The sequence below is a fragment of the Mangifera indica genome, chromosome 17 (genome assembly GCF_011075055.1).
Source record: "Mangifera indica cultivar Alphonso chromosome 17, CATAS_Mindica_2.1, whole genome shotgun sequence".
Taxonomy (NCBI): domain Eukaryota; kingdom Viridiplantae; phylum Streptophyta; class Magnoliopsida; order Sapindales; family Anacardiaceae; genus Mangifera; species Mangifera indica.
Window position 1 is genome coordinate 13,211,736 of NC_058153.1, and position 18,915 is coordinate 13,230,650.

Here is an 18,915-nt window from a genome sequence, read left to right on the forward strand (position 1 = left end):
AATATACCACAACAGTACTCACCTTCCCCAAAATACCCCTCTTCAATCTTTCATGCATAAATTCTCTCTCCTCTTCTCTGCAACTTTTTTTTTTCTTCTTTCTCTTCTTCCAAAGTTATAAAAAAATCACTCTCTCTTCTCCCTCATCTTCAAAAAACAAAAACAGGAAGGAAACAACCAAATTCTTCAAATTAAGAATTCTTCAAAGTAAGGATTTTAAAAAAAAAAAGGGGAAAAAAAAAAGCAACCTACAAGATAAAAAATGACCATCGAAGAAATGACCATGTAAGATGATCATGTAACAGTATTTAACTGGAAAAAAAAAAAAATTGCTATTTAAGCATTTAAGTGAAACAAAAAAAACTGGACATTTAACTTAAAAAAAAAAAAAGGTTAGCGTGAAAGTTACTGTGTAACGCCAACCCTTAATATATGTATATAATATTAAATAATATTATTATATTAATATAATATATTATATACTATAATATTATAATATATTATAATTTATATAATTAAATTATAATATTTTATAATATAATATTACATATATAATATAAAATATATTATATATAATATATATAATTATTACAGGGGTTGGCGGCATCGCCAACCCTTGGCGACGCCAAGGGTTGGCGATGCCGCCAACCCCTGGTAATATATATTATATATAATAAAATTTATATAATTATAAATATTATATTATAATATTATTTTATATTTTATAAAATATATGTAAAAGTAGTATGGGTTGACGATAAGGAAAATTGGCCTGTAGCATTAATGTAGGATGGGCCCACCTTTTATAAAGCAAAACATGATTTTTATATATATATAATTATTTAATTATATATATATAATTATATTATATATTAATATATGATATATTATATTATATTTTAATTAGAATATTATAATTATATTATATAATTATATATTATAATATATTATATACTATAATATTATCATATAATAATATATTAATATAATATATAATATATTATAATTTAAATAAATTATTATAATATAATATTACATATATAATATAATATATATAAAATATATTATATATAATTATTACCAGGGGTTGGCGGCATCGCCAACCCTGATTATATATATTATATATATAATATATAATATTATATTATAATATAATTTTATATTTTATAAAATATATGTAAAAGGAGTCTGGGTTGGCGATAAGGGGAAATTGGCCTGTAGCATTAATGTAGAGTGGGCCCACCCTTTATAAAGCAAAGCATGATTTATATATATATGTAATTATTTAATTTTATATATATATATATATATATATATATATATATATATATATATATATATATATATATATATATATATATTATATTAATATATGATATATTATTTATATTATTATAATATTAAAGATATTCTAGTATTAATAATTATATATTATAATATATAATATTATATATATTAATATAATATATATAATATTATATTAATATATTACAATAATATTATATATTATAATATTAATATTATAATATTATAATATTTTATATATAATATAATATTAATTATATTTGTATCAAATTTCAAATTAATTTAACAAATTAAAAGGGTGAAAGCTGCTGGATTTTACGTCAATCCCTGAATTTAAATATATTATAATATTATAATCTAATATTAATATATTATAATATAATATTATATATTATAATATATAATATGTATTAATATATTATTATATATATAATATATAAACCAAAGGTTGGCGGCACGCCAACCCTTGGTCAAAATAAAATAAAAAAAGGAGTTGGGGGCAAATGGTGGGACAAGGGAGCTGGGGAAATAAAAAAAAAAAAAAGGAAAAGTTGGCGTCCTGCTATCACTCTTTGGTTTTTTTGAATGGTAGGCCCACCTTTAATCCTTCCAGAGATTTATGACAGAAGCATCAGAATTCTCTGCAAGAAAATATTGCAGAGAATAAAATATATATAATATATTATATATAATATTTTATATTAATATAATGTATATATTATATTAATAATGTAAATAATAATATTATATGTATATTACATAATAATATTATGTAATATATTATATAATTATTTAATTATATAATTATAATTATATTATATATAATATATTATAATATATAATAAAATATATATAATATTTTAAATTGCAAATATATAATAAAATATATTATATAAAATATAATATAATTATATATTATAATATATTAAATATAATATATAATATTATTATAATTAAATAATTAAATAATTAAATAATATATATTTATAATATATAATATATATATATATATAAAGTCAAGGTTGGCGGAAACGCCAACCCTTGGCGCCAAGGGTTGGCGTTTCCGCCAACCTTGGCTTTATATATATATATATATATTTTAATATAATTATAAAATAATATATTATTTATATTATTATAATATATAATATAATATTATAATAATATTAAAATATAATATATATTATTATAATATTATATAATATAATATATATTATATAATAATAATATAATATAATTATAATATATAAAATTAATATAATAATATAATAATATATATTAATATAAATACATTATATACATATAAGGGTTGGCGTTGCCAACCCTTCTATGTACAGGCCAGGTTGGCGTTAACAATTCCCAGATATTACGCCAAACTTTTTTTATGTTTTTTAGGTTAAACGTAAATTTTTTTTTAAAATTTTAATTCTTAAATGTTAATTTTTTTTTCCAGTTAAATCCTACTGAATGTGATATTCTTCGATGGTCATTTTTTTCCAGTTGAGTTTTTTTGTGAGTTGCTCTTTTTTTTTAAATCTTTATTTTAAAGAATTCTTAATCTGAAGAATTTTTTATTTCCTGCTTTTGTTTTTGAAATCTGAAGAATTCAATATTTTTTTCCAGAAGAGAGAGTGATTGATTCTTTTATCACTTTAGAATAAGAGAGAAAAAAATTGCAGAGAAGAGGAGAGAGAATTTGTGCATAAAAGATTGAAGAGGGGTATTTTGGGGAAGGTGATTACTGTTGTGGTATATTTATGAAAGCTTTAGAATAGGTGGTAATTTTGTATACACGAAATAAAAAAGTGGTAAAAATTTCAATATCCCAATTTTCAGATCCAATAAATTATAAAGCAACCATCTTTTATGTTATTTTAGTAAACACAATTTATAACTTCTGTTGGCACCCAACCCAAGCCTTGTGATTTTGGAAACCTGACCACATCCAAAGGATTTACAATGCGTTGGGAATCATCAACACCCCCCTTCCCCAAGCTGGGGATTCAATTCAAGGAAAATTTAACCGGGAAGAGCTTGGCGGTGAATTTTATTTGTGGGGTCCAGTGTGGACGGTTCCGTTCGGTCGCCACGTGTACCATCTGCACACGTGTCTTTTCTTTGGGCTTTGATCTTGCGGACAAGGCAACGGGTTTCAGATTCGGATCCCTTCTATAATAATTGGGCCTTTGGATACTAACGCCCAAAAAATTAAATGGGTTTATGCTATCATTCGGGTTAGGCTTTTTTAAAATGAGCCCACATTAAAAACTAGATTCAAATCAAATCAATTTTGGTTTGAATTCATATTTAATTTAAATAAATTAAACTCAAGTTAAGTTTCGACATAACAGTTTAACTCGAGTTCAACGAATCATGCACAATTCTTTGCAAGAGTTTTAGTAATTTTTGTTTCTGATGACTCGTTTTACTCTTTTGACTTCTCTCTTTAATATTTTATTTTTTCTTTCTCACTCTATAATGATTCATCATTTTCTTTTTCATCGTTGTGCATCATTCAAGTCATTAAGGTACTTTTAAAAAATACTTTTCATTGAATTGTTGAGATCATCCTAGGATAACTACTAGAATAAAAGTTTATTCACAAGGTTAAGAAAAGCCTTTACACTTGAATAATTGAATTGTCAAGCAAACCAATTTAGGTGTAGTAGTTATGGAATTTGACAAACAGTAACATCTCTAAATCTAGCTAGCGTAGTTCTTTTAATTGTCTCATCTCATAACAAGTAATTAATTATTTCATTTAATTTTTTAGTTGCCAATTTTACTCCTTTACCCATCTTCTCACTTTTCCCTCCTACAAGTATTCTCCATTAATGGTGTCTCTTCTTGCTCAACTATTATATATTCTTTCATACTATAAAAAGTAGTAAACTAAGATATATTGTTTTAAAACTTAAACTAGATGGGTGATTGATTGATCTAATCAAGAGTCGATGGTTAGTTTGATATGGGCTAAGAAAAAAAACACGTTTTAGTGGTAAAATTCAAATATTCAACTGTCAGTCTTATCAAATCATCAAATTGACATTAACATAACTATACCCAATTTTTAAAGCACAAATACCACTAAGCTAGAAGGATTTATTATTACTAACAAATAAAATGCTTAGAGTTATTTGGTGTAGCAAAAATTTGGGAAAGATCTAAATTAAATCAAACCTAAATAAAAGTAAATTTAAATTTGATTCAAATTCATAACAATTATTTTGAGACTGAACTCAACTTATTCGAATCGTTAAACATAAGGAAAAGAATCAACAAATGGCAGAAAATATATATATATATTTTGAATCTAGAATAATTTTGGAAGAGGAAGAATTCGAATTGTTAACAAGGCGCACAATGGATTTACTTGGAAGTTTGTGTTCAAATTTTCAACTTATATGGCCTGTTAATAGTGGTGCTCTCATTTATTCTGTGGGAAAGTCAGTTGGAAACAAATTGATAAAATTTCCATATTGCAAAGATATGAATTACAATGGATTCAATTAATCTTCATTCAACATTAAAATTGGGTTCCAAAATGTGTCACACATTTATAACTTTGATCATCAATTAATTTTTACACTTCTTAAGTTTTCCAGAATCCATAGAAAAAATGCATCCCCTTTAGTGGTAGACTATCCTTACATTGCCCATGCTGAACCCTTTCGGATCATACAATTGGCATAAACCTTAATCAATATCTTAAATTAAAGTACTCCGAAAATGTCCTAGAACTATGCCCTAATTAATTAACCCATCTTAAACAATGTTACATTGGGATTATATAAATTAATTATAAATATTCAAATTAGATTAATTGCTTGTAATCGAGACCAGCTATGAGTGTCTTGTTAGTAACTTCAACTATAATTTGTTCAACTGTAATTTTAGTTCTTCTCACTCTCCCAGAAACCTCCTCGAACAAGCCAGAAAAACATGTCACGTTCTTTTCGTCCAGCCATCTACATATGACCAAGATTAATAAACGGGTTTATAACAATTTTCCCCTCAAGATTTGAAAATGTCAAAAATACACCCAAAAAAACTTGTTGAATGTAAGACTAGATTTGAATAAAACTTGAGCTTGCCTAAGCTCGACTTAAGTACAACCATGTTGAGGTCAAACTCGTTTTAAAAGTGTTTGAACTTGACTTATTTAAAAAGAGTCAAACTCGAATTCAAATTCGAACCAAGTTTTAATCTTGACTTGGTATTTTACTTAAACAAAATAACTAAAATAACATTATTTTAAAACATATTAATAAAAATAATATCGTTTTAATTAATTTGAATCAAATTTTTCTATGCTTATGAGTTTAATAAGCCGAACACTCATTAAATTCAAACTCAAAAATTTTATCCCTTAAAATTAAGCTCGTTTAACTCAAACTCAAATAAACTTGATTTGAATCTAACCCTAAATCAATGTTTATAAATTTTATTACTTCACAAGGATTTTAATACCCTTTATTTGTATATCAGTAGTACTATCATATAAAACTTTACAGTCTTTATATGATAAGGAACGAATATCATTAATACGTGACAACCCTTTGGGTGCATTCTTACTTTCCAAAATTATTGGGAGTGTCTTTATTCTTAAAAACTTGAGGGAAATTTTATTGAACGGGACAGTGGGACACGGCTTTTCAAACGCTCTATCCAGCGAAGAGCCATATAAATAACTACGACTAACAACTTGTTATAAATTCATGTCCCACCAAATTTTTTTTCTTAAAGGGTCTAGCTAGCGTGGTTCATTTCTTAACATTGCTGCTGCCATTGCATGGCTGCCACAGGAGCTGCCGATGGTTTTCTCCGGTGTGTCTACGAGGGTTGCATCTCTGGCCGTGACACGGAGATCGAACGCCGGCCGTACCATCGCAACTGTGGATGTGCCCTCCATAGTAAGAGCAACCAAAAAGGTAGGGGAAATCATTATACATGTCCCAATGGATTGCCAAAGAGCAAAAATGTGTCGTATCCTATAAGAAGATCTTGGAGTGAAGGCAGCTTGGTGTTGGCAGCTTCTAATTACTCTTCTCTTTCTACTTCATCATTAATCGAGCTCGGAGAATGTCCAGCAGCATCGTCATCAAGGCCACCGCGGTATCATCATCGACATCGATCTTGTATTAATGAAGAAGATCTTAAGGTTTGAAATAATTAATCAAGTTTAAAACATTTCCCAGTTGTTTTTTTTTTCTTATGAATTCGGTGTGTTTGAAGTTGTAACAAATTATAATTGTATTCATGTATAAGTTGAATTACAGGGCTATTTAAGTATGGAAACATATATCTCTGTATTCTTTTCAATGTCTTGTTTTGTTTGGTTTTGATGAAGAAGATGATGATGAAAAGTTTGAAGAAATTAATTTGGCTCCAGTTGGCTTTTGCTTTTTGTGGCAAGTTGGAAGAAAATTAGCTGACGAAATGAAGTAACATGTAAGATGTTGACCTTTGAATTGACAAAAATATCGAAACGTGTGAGTCTTTTATCTTATATTCCGTAAAGGCATTGCTTTCTATAGTAAAGATGATGAAACATTTTCTTTTCTGATTTCATGATTAAAAATGAGACCAATCTAGTAACATGATGGTCGGTAAGAAATATGATTAAATTTAATTGAGATTAAATATAAATAAAAATAAATTTAAAATCATTTAAAAAATAACGAGTTAAATTCAAACTATATAGAAAGACATCTATAGATGGATTCTAATTGTTTTAAACTCGAATTCATGTTCACTTGGAAGGATTCATTGAATATTGATGGAATGGGAGGCACAATTTGTTATGGGCAAAGGGTGAGGCGTGTGGTTGACGAGTGGTGTGGTCAGCGTGTGAAGGGTCATGTGAAAGCGTGGCGGAGTGGTCGGCCAGCTAACTTTAACATGTCCTGTCCCATGTATTTATTTATTTATTTATGATATAATTACGTGGATAACATGTGGATTATTAAAGTAATGAACCTAACTAACCAAAGGGACAAATCTCCGTCCAAACTTAATTACTTTTTCATTAATTATTTATAATTAATTAAAAACGAGTCCGTTTTCTTTTGGTTAGAATAAAGAAATATTGCTGAATTTTTGGGCGGCCACATGGGATGGGAGAACACGTTTGACACAACACCCACATGATCCACAGCAATCAATAACTATACGGAGGAAAGCATTTGGGATGGGTGACGTTACAATGTTGTATCATTAATAAATATTAAATTAAAAAAATATTATATTGTGAGATGATCCAATCAGCTGGGCCTGTATAAGCCTAACCAAACTTGAAACTTTAAAAAATGGATTGGGCCGGGCTGGGTCAGACCCAAAATTGGTCATCTTCTTGAGCAACTAAAAGTTGATTAAGCGTTGTTAGTTTTTCATAAATAATTCATTATATGTAATGATACTCACAAAGAATTTATAATATCACGAGCTACCGCAGCGGTTTGTATAATCTCTCCCTTTCATTTTGATTTGAATAGGAAGATAATTCTTATATATATAAAAGTTAATAGAATATAAATAAAACTTACAGGATTTAATTATAATTGCTTGATTTGAGATCCAATTAATTGTTTTTATTTTAAGTTTGAGCTCAAATCTTTAAGTTTCAAACTCAATCTTGATATATACCCAATCGAGCTAAACTAAAGTACGATATTACTTGACTTAGTTTGACTCAATTACACCTTATATGTAAGTAACAAATACATATATAAAAGTTACAGAATTTAATTATAATTATTTGATTTGAGTTCCAATCAATTGTTTCTATTTTAAGTTCAAACCTTTAAGTTCCGAACTTCTTGATCTTGATATTTACCCAATCGAGCTAAACTAAAACACAATATTACTTTACTTAGTTTGACTCAATTATGCCCCTATTTGTGTATAACAAATATAGATATAACTACATAAAGATAACATATAAGAATTAGTCCTTAGTTATCTTATTTTTGAATTTAGATACATACAATACCATACCCAAAAATTTTGAAAATGGCAACCATCTTGTCTATAAGTAAATAGACACACGTCTCTCTTTGTATAATATATTATTCTTTTAAGAATGAACAAAGGTTTTTATTAAGAATAAGAATCTTAGTCAAATTTTTCTGCCTATTCATCTTCTAATCAAATTAAAATCTTTCTCTTAATCTAGATTTTAATAGAGAAACACAAGAAACGAACTTCAATAACAAATGATTAAATAGAAAGACTTTATTTATTGTAACATAAAACTTATATATATGTAGAGGATAGAAAAATAATAATACGATAAATATTATAATATAAATAAATTAATATATCATAAAGTAATTAAATAATTTTAAATTAGAAATAAAATAAATAATTAAATTATTTATAATGTGTCATTTTGTTTATACTCATTAATAAAAGTTGTTCATACATTTAATGGGAAAAACCCACTAATAATCAACTTAATTTTCACTAAACAAAGTAATTGAAAAAAGGTGGACATTGTAAATTAAGACTAAGAAAGCAATTTCTTGGCATCGACTTTAAATATTTTAAGTAATTCAAATAAAACGAAAAAGAGTTGGTTAGAATATATTCCTTTAGGAGAAAACTATGCTCAACCATAATTAACACCCACCCTCAATTTATTCGGTTATTGAGCTACTAGAAGTCTAGAACTTTATGGAAAATAGAACACCCAAAAATCGGCATTAGCAAGAAACAAGAAAAATCCTATGTTTTTTTTCTATGATATGTTGAATTGACACTTGGAACTATGAACAGTCTTCCTACTCTCTTGAACACAAAAATACAAATTTGGTATCACAATTTTAACGACCTGTAACGATATATTATTGTTAAAATACACTCTCATCGGATCAAACAAGGCTCGATATTCTCCCATTTCAATAAAGAACTCGAAAATTAGTAAAGCAAAGCAAAGCCAACAACCACAAGAAGCTCAGCTAATTACAATTAATTATCCATTAAGTGCATGCATTAATTAAGATTGCCCTTTTCGATCTTTTCATGGTTTAAGTTCTTCTTCCTAGGGAAAAATGTTTTGTCTGGCTTACTTCCAAAATTTTCAATGGACAATAGCGATGCTTCTCTTCCTATATAAATGATTCACCTTCCATGCAAATGTTTCAGAATTCGCTCACACAACTTCACTCACAACTCACCCAAATCCTTGCATTCACACCCTCATACGCACAAAATGGCCACCATAGCAGCTGAGATGATGTTTCGCTGCTTTAATGATTGTAGCTTATCCTTAATGATTTTGATATCGAACGACGGCCGTATCACAAGAACTGCGGCTGTGCGTTGCACAAGTTGCAAGGACTTTGCTCCTGTGCAGGTAACAGCAGTATATCCTTCTCTAAGAAAAAGTCATGGCCTGATTGTTCATTGTCATTATCACCAACCACCGTAGCTTCATCTTCATCATCAGTTTCCATTCACTTCTCATCTCAACCTTCTCGTTCTGCTTGACATTCAGAATCAGAGAGATGCCATAGCCAATGGGGCCTTGTAGAGACAGGTTAGAAAATGAGCAAAGTTAATATGCATACATCATAAATCACGTAATTACTGTTCATAATGCCCATTCTAGAGACCACCAGTGGCTCTGAATTTTTCCATATTGAGTTCCAAGTAATTACAGAAATAAAATTCTATGACAAAAGAGTTCTTGCTTTTTCTTTCTTCTTGTCATTCTTAATTTTCTTCCTTACAATACTGATCCAGAACGAGTTGTTTTCATGGTAGTTAAATTTCTTCACTCATTCGATGTTCATGGTTAATCATGTATCGAATTATTCCTACAATGAAAAAAAATTAAAATGAAGCAGGTTCAGAAGTATTACTTGCAATGTTCTTAGTAGCTGGTCAAAGGGCCATACTTTGCAAGTGGAGCTAACCCGATATGATTCACTCAATTCAACTCCAAGTCAATCTGGTTAAATGGCTAAAACTGGTTTTAGCCATGATTTGGAATGGATTTGTCCAAGAGGATATTTACAAGTTTTACTCTATGATATCATATAAATATAGTGTATACACCTTACTGAGGAGCCACAAAGTTTTGATAATGGTACTGAAAATCCCACACGTTTATTTATGAAATTGTTAAATATTGTTTCCTAAGTTTTAACGTAGACTCTCGAAGAGACAGAAACCAAGTATAAATATTGATAGTTAATATGGCTTCTTACTTAAATAGAGCATATAATTTAATTCAAAGACAAATACATTTTTGTGAAACCAATGCTAATTAGAGAAGGGACGATGGCCACCATAGCAGCTGAGATAATGCTTCGCTATGCTACTGATTGCAGTTTATCCCTTATTGATTTTAAAATCGAACGACGACCATACCATAAGAACTATAGTTGTGTGTTGCATAATTTAAAAGGAGTTTGCTCTAATGCTTGTTCCAAACAAAACTCTATATCCTTCCCAAGAAAAAGTCATGGCCTTATTGTTCATTGTCAACAACCACGGTCGCTTCAACTTCATTAGTTTTCAATAATTCTACTGATTGTACTCTATCATCGACATTTAGAATCAGGGAGGATGTCGTTGCCAGTGGGTCCCTATCATCAATAAATGGAAATGGCCAATCAAATTAGAAGAAAAAAAGGTTAGAAATTTAGCAAAGTTATACATATCATGCATATATTATAAGGTGTAGTAAATATTGTTGTTCAAAATTTTTGGATATCTCTTGTGCTCTAGCTTTTTGAACTTCAACATTGATGTTCATTTGAGTTCCATGTAAGCAGGTGTTACTATTGAAGATTAATTTTGAAGGTTTTCAGGTGTATTTCATGTGACACAAGTTCATGAACACATTTTTAGGTGCATTTCATATAACACAAGTTCAATGTTTGTACAACTTCAAGTTTAATATTCATAGCACAAGTTCATGTTCATAAATGATTCATACACAAGTTTAAGTTCATGTTCATACACAAGTTCAATGTCAATAGTATAAGTTCAATGTTAAGTTATTAATGACTAATATACAAGTTCCATGTTAGGTTTATGTATTTAGAATTTTAAAAAGTCATCCTTGTACTTATAAATACCCTAATGGTTTTGTATTTGAAGTATGAATAAAAAATTACAAGTTTTCCTCACAAATAATTCTCTCACACAAAGTCTCTCCCTTATAAAATTACCTCTCCTCTCTAACAAAGTGGTATTAGAGCCAAATTCTTTTGAGAGATGACAAATAATAATGGAGTATACTCATTTCAATTTCCTCGTCTAACAAAAAAAAATTATGGAACTTGGTGCCTACGTATAAAAGTTATACTTGGCTCACAAGATGCATGAGATATTGTTGAGAAAGGTTATGTACAACCTGAAATTGAAGCCAATTTAGAACAAAATGAGAAGGATGTTTTGGCGAAGATAAGGAAAAAGGATCAACAAGCACTAACCCTTATCCATCAATGTTTGGATGATTCAATGTTTATGAAGATGATCGATGCAACTACCTCAAAGGAAGCATGAGAGATTTTGCAAAGTTCATTTCAAGAAGTTGATAAAGTGAAAAGAGTGCAACTTCAATCATTATGAGGTGGTTTTGAAGCTTTGCATATGAAAGATTTTGAATCAATTTCATATTATTGTTCAAGGGTAAAGGCCATTGTAAATCAAATGTAAAGATATGACGATCAAATTGAAGATGTTCGTGTGGTAGAAAAAATTCTTCGTTCCTTGACTCCAAAGTTTGATTATGTGGTTTGTGTCATTGAAGAGTCTAAAGATTTAGACTCCTTGTCACTTGAACAATTAGAAAGCTTTTTACAAGCTCATGAAGGCAAGATTACAATGAGGGAAAATGAATCGTTGAAGCAAGCTCTAAAAGTGAAAGTTCTTTTGAAAGATGATAACAATGAGACTAATCACAAAGGACGAAGACGTGGTAGATGAGGACGAGGTAGAGGTGATTATAACAACTTCACCAATGATAAAAGAAGTCATCAATTGTATAGCAATCAAGGAAGAGGAAGAGGTAACAATTCTAAACCAAATGAAATAAAGGTATGATAAGTATGATAAGTCTAAAGTTAAGTGTTACAACTATGATAATTTTGCTGTAAGAAAGGAGTTGACCTTGCACCCAAAAAGAGATTTTTTTGTTTTCTTAAAGGAAACACAACAATTAATAGACTAATTTAGTTAAGATGAAGTGGCAATAAAATTGAGGTTAATGAAGAAATAATATGAAAGCAATTTGGTTAAAAGTAAGAGTTGTTATGCAAACAAAATATTAGAACATTGTGAGAAGATATGGGGTGGTGGGAATAATGTAGAGGAGATATTATTTATCAACAAAAAACATGTTGGATTAGGAGAGAATATTGTTAAGAAGTCATGAAATATATTGGAGAAAGTAAAAGGGTTGAGTTGATGCAACAATGGAAACAAGTTCAAGCCTTGGAATTGGAAATTCTCAAAAAGAGGGCTACATTGGTGGAATATCAGACATAACCTATGTTAAAAGAAGCAAATAAGCATATAAAGAAAACACTAGCTCCATAATGAGTTTAGACAGAGATATCATTGTTTCATATAATAGTAACTTCAATCTAATGATCATTAGTTAATGGTCATCATCCTAAAAACATACACTAAATTCTTAATGGAAGAAAATTCTACTTCAATTTAATTCAGCAAAAAGAAAAAATTTTGAATTGGAAAAGCAACATGTGAAACTAAAAGATGAGATGAAGGAAAAAAAGAAAGTGAAGCTTAAGTATGTAAAGACACAGGATTAAGTTATGGACATTTTACAAAGTTACTCAAGTTTGAAGATTTTCATCGATTATGAGCATATCTTAGAGTATAGAAGAAGATTAGAAGATTTCAACAAAACTAAGGTTAATGAAGAGAGAATATGAAAGTAATTTGGTTAAAGGTAAGAGTTGTCATGCAAACAAAATATTAGAGCATTGTGAGAAGATATGAGGTGGTGGGAATAATATAGAGGAGATATTACTTATGAACAAAGAACATGTTGGATTAGGAGAGAATATTGTTAAAGAAGCTATGAAATATATTGGAGAAAGTAAAAGGGTTGAGTTGATATAACAATGGAAAAAAGTGCAAGCCTTGGAATTGGAAATTCCCAAAAAAAGGGTTGTATTGGTGGAATATTAGACAAAATTCATATTGGAGGAAGAAAATAAACATATAAAGAAAACACTAGCTAGTTATCAACTATAAAGAACGACAACAAATAACTTGTAGAAACAGAATTAGTCATCTGAAGATGATGGAAAAACTTTGGAGAATTTGGTAGTAGAAGACAGTTGTAATAGTGAAGAAGAATGTAATAAGGCAAAATTAGATAAACCCTCTAAGGAAGAATCATCTGAGAGAATTTGAGTGAAGATGAAGAAATTGTAGTTTTAAAAATTGCAATCAAATTTTGGTGTGAGAAAGGAGTTGACTCTGTCACCCATGAGAGAGATTTTTTTGTTTTCTTAAAGGAAACATAATAATTGATAGGTGAATTTAGTAAAGATGAAGTGACAACAAAATTGAGGTTAATGAAGAAAGAATATGAAAGCAATTTGGTTAAAGGTAAGAGTCGTCATGCAAACAAAATATTAAAACATTGTGAGAAGATACATGGTGGCAGGAATAATGTAGAGAAGACATTACTTATCAACGAAAAACATATTGGATTAGGAGAGAATATTGTTAAGAAAGCCATGAAATATATTGGAAAAAGTAAAAGGGTTGAGTTCATGCAACAATGGAAACAAGTTCAAGCCTCAGAATTTTAAAATTCTCAAAAAAATGGGCTACATTAGTGGAATATCAGACAAAACTCATGTTAGAGGAAACAAATAAGCATAGAAAGAAAACATTAGTTTCATCATGAGTTTAGATAGAGATATCAACTTCTTTTGTTTCATATATTAGTAGCTTCAATCTAATACTCGTTAGTTAATGGTCATTATTTTGAAAACATAAAATAAATTCTTAATAGAAGAAAATTCTTCTTCAATTTAATTCAGCAAAAAAAAAAAAAAAATTGGAAAAGCAACATATGAAACTATAAGATGAGATGAAGGAAAAAAAGAAAGCGGAGCTTAAGTATGTAAAGACACATGATCAAGTTGCAGACATTTTTACAAACCACTCAAGTTTGAAGATTTTCATTGATTACGAGCATATCTTGGAATATCAGACAAAATTCATGTTGGAGGAAGAAAATAAGCATATAAAGAAAACACTAGCTAATTATCAACTATAAAGAACGACAACAAATAACTTGTAGAAACATAATTAGTCATCGGAAGATGATGAAAAAGCTTTGGAGAATTTGATAGTAGAAGACAATTGTAATAGTGAAGAAGAATGTAATAAGGCAAAATTAGATAAACCCTCTAAGGAAGAATCATTTGAGAGAATTTGAGTGAAGATGAAGAAATTGTAGTTTTAAAAATTGCAATCAAATTTTGGTGTGAGAAAGGAGTTGACTCTGTCACCCATGAGAGAGATTTTTTTGTTTTCTTAAAGGAAACACAATAATTGATAGGTGAATTTAGTAAAGACGAAGTGACAACAAAATTGAGGTTAATGAAGAAAGAATATGAAAGCAATTTTGTTGAAGGTAAGAGTCGTCATGCAAACAAAATATTAAAATATTGTGAGAAGATACATGGTGGCAGGAATAATGTAGAGAAAACATTACTTATCAATGAAAAACATATTGGATTAGGAGAAAATATTGTTAAGAAAGCCATGAAATATATTGGAAAAAGTAAAAGGGTTGAGTTCATGCAACAATGGAAACAAGTTCAAGCCTCAGAATTTTAAAATTCTCAAAAAAATGGGCTACATTGGTGGAATATCAGACAAAACTCATGTTAGAGGAAACAAATAAGCATAGGAAGAAAACATTAGTTTCATCATGAGTTTAGATAGAGATATCAACTTCTTTTGTTTCATATATTAGTAGCTTCAATCTAATACTCGTTAGTTAATGATCATTATTTTGAAAACATAAACTAAATTCTTAATAGAAGAAAATTCTTCTTCAATTTAATTCAGCAAAAAAAAAAAAAAAATAAATTGGAAAAGCAACATATGAAACTATAAGATGAGATGAAGGAAAAAAAGAAAGCGGAGCTTAAGTATGTAAAGACACATGATCAAGTTGCAGACATTTTTACAAACCACTCAAGTTTGAAGATTTTCATTGATTACGAGCATATCTTGGAGTAAAGAAGAAGATTTCAACAAAATTGAGGTTAATGAAGAAAGAATATGAAAGCAATTTGGTTACAGGTAAGAGTCGTAATGCAAACAAAATATTAGAGCATTGTGAGAAGATATGAGGTGGTAGGAATAATGCAGAGGAGATATTACTTATGAACGAAGAACATGTTGGATTAGGAGAGAATATTGTTAAGAAAGCCATGAAGTATACTGAAGAAAGTAAAAGGGTTGAGTTGATATAAGAATGGAAAGAAGTGCAAGCCTTGGAATTGGAAATTCCCAAAAAAAGGGTTGTATTGGTGGAATATCAGACAAATTTCATGTTGGAGGAAGAAAATAAGCATATAAAGAAAACACTAGCTAGTTATCAACTATAAAGAACGACAACAAATAACTTGTAGAAACAGAATTAGTTATCGGAAGATGATGGAAAAGCTTTGGAGAATTTGATAGTAGAAGACAATTGTAATAGTGAAGAAGAATGTAATAAGGCAAAATTAGATAAACCCTCTAAGGAAGAATCATCTGAGAGAATTTGAGTGAAGATGAAGAAATTGTAGTTTTAAAAATTGCAATCAAATTTTGGTGTGAGAAAGGAGTTGACTCTGTCACCCATGAGAAAGATTTTTTTGTTTTCTTAAAGGAAACATAATAATTGATAGGTGAATTTAGTAAAGACAAAGTGACAACAAAATTGAGGTTAATAAAGAAAGAATATGAAAGCAATTTCGTTAAAGGTAAGAGTCATCATGCAAACAAAATATTAAAGCATTGTGAGAAGATACATGGTGGTGGGAATAATGTAGATAAGACATTACTTATCAACGAAAAACATATTGGATTAGGAGAGAATATTGTTAAGAAAGCCATGAAATATATTGGAAAAAGTAAAATGGTTGAGTTCATGCAACAATGGGAACAAGTTCAAGCCTCAGAATTTTAAAATTCTCAAAAAAATGGGCTACATTGGTGGAATATCAGACAAAACTCATGTTAGAGGAAACAAATAAGCACAGAAAGAAAACATTAGTTTCATCATGAGTTTAGATAGAGATATCAACTTTTTTTGTTTCATATATTAGTAGCTTCAATCTAATACTCGTTAGTTAATGATCATTATTTTGAAAACATAAACTAAATTCTTAATAGAAGAAAATTCTTCTTCAATTTAATTCAGCAAAAAAAAAAAAAAAATAAATTGGAAAAGCAACATATGAAACTATAAGATGAGATGAAGGAAAAAAAGAAAGCGGAGCTTAAGTATGTAAAGACACATGATCAAGTTGCAGACATTTTTACAAACCACTCAAGTTTGAAGATTTTCATTGATTACGAGCATATCTTGGAGTAAAGAAGAAGATTTCAACAAAATTGAGGTTAATGAAGAAAGAATATGAAAGCAATTTGGTTACAGGTAAGAGTCGTAATGCAAACATAATATTAGAGCATTGTGAGAAGATATGAGGTGGTAGGAATAATGCAGAGGAGATATTACTTATGAACGAAGAACATGTTGGATTAGGAGAGAATATTGTTAAGAAAGCCATGAAGTATACTGAAGAAAGTAAAAGGGTTGAGTTGATATAAGAATGGAAAGAAGTGCAAGCCTTGGAATTGGAAATTCCCCAAAAAAGGGTTGTATTGGTGGAATATCAGACAAATTTCATGTTGGAGGAAGAAAATAAACATATAAAGAAAACACTAGCTAGTTATCAACTATAAAGAACGACACCAAATAACTTGTAGAAACAGAATTAGTTATCGGAAGATGATGGAAAAGCTTTGGAGAATTTGATAGTAGAAGACAATTGTAATAGTGAAGAAGAATGTAATAAGGCAAAATTAGATAAACCCTCTAAGGAAGAATCATCTGAGAGAATTTGAGTGAAGATGAAGAAATTGTAGTTTTAAAAATTGCAATCAAATTTTGGTGTGAGAAAGGAGTTGACTCTGTCACCCATGAGAAAGATTTTTTTGTTTTCTTAAAGGAAACACAATAATTGATAGGTGAATTTAGTAAAGACAATGTGACAACAAAATTGAGGTTAATAAAGAAAGAATATGAAAGCAATTTGGTTAAAGGTAAGAGTCGTCATGCAAACAAAATATTAAAACATTGTGAGAAGATACATGGTGGCGGGAATAATGTAGAGAAGACATTACTTATCAACGAAAAACATATTGGATTAGGAGAGAATATTGTTAAGAAAGCCATGAAATATATTGGAAAAAGTAAAAGGGTTGAGTTCATGCAACAATGGAAACAAGTTCAAGCCTCGGAATTTTAAAATTCTCAAAAAAATGGGCTACATTGGTGGAATATCAGACAAAACTCATGTTAGAGGAAACAAATAAGCATAGAAAGAAAACATTAGTTTCATCATGAGTTTAGATAGAGATATCAACTTCTTTTGTTTCATATATTAGTAGCTTCAATCTAATACTCGTTAGTTAATGGTCATTATTTTGAAAACATAAACTAAATTCTTAATAGAAGAAAATTCTTCTTCAATTTAATTCAGCAAAAAAAAAAAAATTAAATTGGAAAAGCAACATATGAAACTAGAAGATGAGATGAAGGAAAAAAAGAAAGCGGAGCTTAAGTATGTAAAGACACATGATCAAGTTGCAGACATTTTTACAAACCACTCAAGTTTGAAGATTTTCATTGATTACGAGCATATCTTGGAGTAAAGAAGAAAATTTCAACAAAATTGAGGTTAATGAAGAAAGAATATGAAAGCAATTTGGTTACAGGTAAGAGTCGTAATGCAAACAAAATATTAGAGCATTGTGAGAAGATATGAGGTGGTAAGAATAATGCAGAGGAGATATTGCTTATGAACGAAGAACATGTTGGATTAGCAGAGAATATTGTTAAGAAAGCGATGAAATATATTGAAGAAAGTAAAAGGGTTGAGTTGATATAAGAATGGAAAGAAGTGCAAGCCTTGGAATTGGAAACTCCCAAAAAAAGGGTTGTATTGGTGGAATATCATACAAATTTCATGTTGGAGGAAAAAAATAAGCATATAAGGAAAACATTAGCTAGTTATCAACTATAAAGAACGACAACAAATAACTTGTAGAAATAGAATTAGTCATCAGAAGATGATGGAAAAGCTTTGGAGAATTTGGTAGTAGAAGACAGTTGTAATAGTGAAGAAGAATGTAATAAGGCAAAATTAGATAAACCCTCTAAGGAAGAATCATCTGATAGAATTTGAGTGAAGATGAAGAAATTGTAGTTTTAAAAATTGCAATCAAATTTTGGTGTGAGAAAGGAGTTGACTCTGTCACCCATGAGAGAGATTTTTTTGTTTTCTTAAAGGAAATACAATAATTGATAGGTGAATTTAGTAAAGA